The 2,862-nt window shown below is 35.7% G+C and overlaps 1 long non-coding RNA gene across 1 annotated transcript in view; it reads left to right on the top strand.

Annotated features, from left to right (window-relative positions):
• The window catches only part of LOC116099429, a 5,323-nt gene extending 3,049 nt beyond the window's left edge, over positions 1-2,274 (top strand). The window contains exons 2-3 of the long non-coding RNA XR_004122246.1: positions 689-814; positions 1,727-2,274. This is a non-coding gene — a long non-coding RNA (uncharacterized LOC116099429). The remainder of the gene's footprint in view (positions 1-688; positions 815-1,726) is intronic.
• Positions 2,275-2,862: the final 588 nt, after the last annotated feature.

Here is a 2,862-nt window from a genome sequence, read left to right as displayed (position 1 = left end):
CAGGCTGGCCTCGAACTCAGAAATCCGCCTGCCTCTGCTTCCCAAGTGCTGGGATTAGAGGTGTGCGCCACCACCGCCCGGCACTGAACATCTTTTCATGTAGCCACTGGTCATTTATAAACATCCTTGAAGAAAAAACTATTCATAATTTTTGCCTATTTTAAAATCACTTTGTTTTTTAATTTTATATGGAACAGTATTTATATATTATGTATACAAGTCTCTTTTGAGATATACAATTTCCAAATATGTTCTCCTGTCCATAATGTGTTTTTTCTTTAAATCCATTTTTGTTTATATATGTATATAAGTATATATATGTATGTATATATGTGTGTATATATATATGTATATATATGTATATATATACATATATATATATATGTATATGTATGTATGTATGTGTTGGATAAGAGCTTGCTATGTAACCCAGGCTAGCCTTCAATTGGAGATCCTTCTGTCTCAGCTTCCTGAGTCCTGGTGATTACTGGTGTGAGTCACCATGCCCAGCATGTCTGTTCTTTTCCTTTCTTAATGAAAAGCATAAGCTTTAAAAAAAAAAAATCTTTGATCTATTTTAGTTTTAATTTTGTTTTATTTGACGTCATATTAAAGATAAGTTCAGAACTACAAAATAAATTATTTGGTTTAATTCTGAGAATTTTTTTGGTTTGGCCCTTAAATATAGATCTGTATCCATTCTGAGATAAATGCTGTCTATGATAAAAGGAACAATCAGCTTTCAGTGACAAGAATTCCCATAATTCACCAACAGCTGTGAAGGAGAAATTCCACCACAGAGAACTCATAAAAGGTGCAAAAGTTTAGAGTTGATCTGCATTGTTTCTAAACAATTTGTCCCCTGGATCAAAACTTCTGTGATTTTCAAAGTGTCTGTGGCTAGTAAGACAGTGAATAAACAACAGAGAAGAAACAGTCTAAACTTTCAAACCTCGGTCTTGCCGTTAGTGGGTTATGAAATCAATTTAGTGGCTTAAAACCCATATTTTCAAATCAAATAAAAAGAACAGAATAGAAAACATAAACTCTCAGAATGTGGCTCTCATATGAAAGAAAGTGTGGCTTTCGAGTCTTTGTCTGTGTACGTTTGTGTGGACCAGGAGTTGGTGCCACATGGATTTCTTAACCATAGATGACATTTTTAAAAGGTGGGAAAACACTGTATAAACTGTACTTGCAAAATTCCTTCATTCCACAAACGTTTATTGAGCGTTTATTTTGTGCCAGACCGTCTGCTAAGTGTGGGGGATAATATGGCAAGCAGCGCATGGTCTCCACCCTGTAGCAGTATACACACACTGGGAAAATGGTCCATATGGAGTTTCTAGAGACAAGAGCTTGTCCCTGATTCAATTTCCCAACCACAAGAATTCCTTCCAAATATTGGTGCTGACTCCCCATAGCATTAAAACAAATGCTCATTTTTTTATTGTTTGTTTTGATTTTTCCCCCATTGAAGTTTACAACATATTAGCTTTTGTCTAAAGAGCAGCACTTTGCCTGTAGGTCCACACATACACACTGTGTTTAGTATAGTGGGAAGGGTCCAAGTTGAGTAGTGACAGTTGATGATAAGTGACTTGATCTCCATTTACTTTGACTCTATTTAAATGGGACAGTCCCTGAGAATTTAAACATCATGTTACATTACTTTTTACAGGGTGAGGGTTTTAAAACTAATAAATTGTTTTTCTCTCTTTTCCAGGGGTCCTGTAAAATGGCACTGGCATTAGAGAATATTCCACCATGTGGAAGGTGAGCAGAGCATCCTGTTGAGAGGACTGCTCTGCTCTTTACAGCTGCTGGCCACCACATTGACTTTTGTCTCTATCTCAGACAACCCTGACCAATCTCCAGCCACTATAAATTCAGGAGAATTTGAAGGTCTTTATTCAAAATTAAACATCAAAACCAGTTCAACATGATGAACAAGTTACACACACATACACACACACACACACACACATGCACACACTTCCACAAACATGGTTACCATTTGAATAATTCTCAACATGTTCCCACATGTGAGGTTTGGATGTGTTTTTTGTTTGTTTGATTGTTTTTTTAAATTCATCTATGTAATTTTCCTGCAGTTCCCAATTTGATATTGACACCCAGCCTCCCATCTCAAAAACAAACAAACAAAACAAAAATCAAAAAGACATCTGTACTCCCAGCACTCAGAGGGCTGAGGCAGGAAGACTGAGTTTTGAGTCAGGCAGTGCTACACAGTGAGACCTGATTTTAGAACAAGCTCACAGGACGCCCCACAACCCACTCCATGTATATATTGTTGAAGTTAACAAGACTTTTGTTTTTAGTTCTTGGCTTTCATTTTTGTTCACTGTGACCCTGAGTCATCTTCTTGAAGCTTAGTCTCCTCACTTATACAATGGAATTAGAATATAGTCTCAAAATTCCATCGGTGAGATAACATAAGAAAACACTACATCAGGGTCCCAGTAGGATCGAAAAAACTACTGTTACTCATCAAGCATGTGAAAGCAAATCTTTTTCTAATAGTTACTCATGAATTTCAGTGCACCAAGGAACAGCTTTTATATGTTGCTTCTTTTCCAGGTTTCCAGCTACCTACTTAATTTTCCATTTTGCCTCTGTATCTCTTTCTTTCTGATATTTAAGAAGCAAAACAAATCTGGTCTAATAAATAAATCTTGAAAAAGCTAGACATTGAAGATTTCTTTATGGAAGCATTTTTCTTGTGTGTGTGTGTGTGTGTGTGAATTTAAATCCTGGGCTATACAATAAAACTAAGCATATGTATATGTATGTTTCTCTAATGTATATATTTCTAAAAGATATGATAGATAATAAATTATA

The sequence above is a fragment of the Mastomys coucha genome, unplaced genomic scaffold, assembly GCF_008632895.1.
Source record: "Mastomys coucha isolate ucsf_1 unplaced genomic scaffold, UCSF_Mcou_1 pScaffold20, whole genome shotgun sequence".
NCBI classification, from domain to species: domain Eukaryota; kingdom Metazoa; phylum Chordata; class Mammalia; order Rodentia; family Muridae; genus Mastomys; species Mastomys coucha.
The sequence above is the reverse complement of the archived record's forward strand: the minus strand, read 5'-3'. Positions and strand labels throughout refer to the sequence as shown.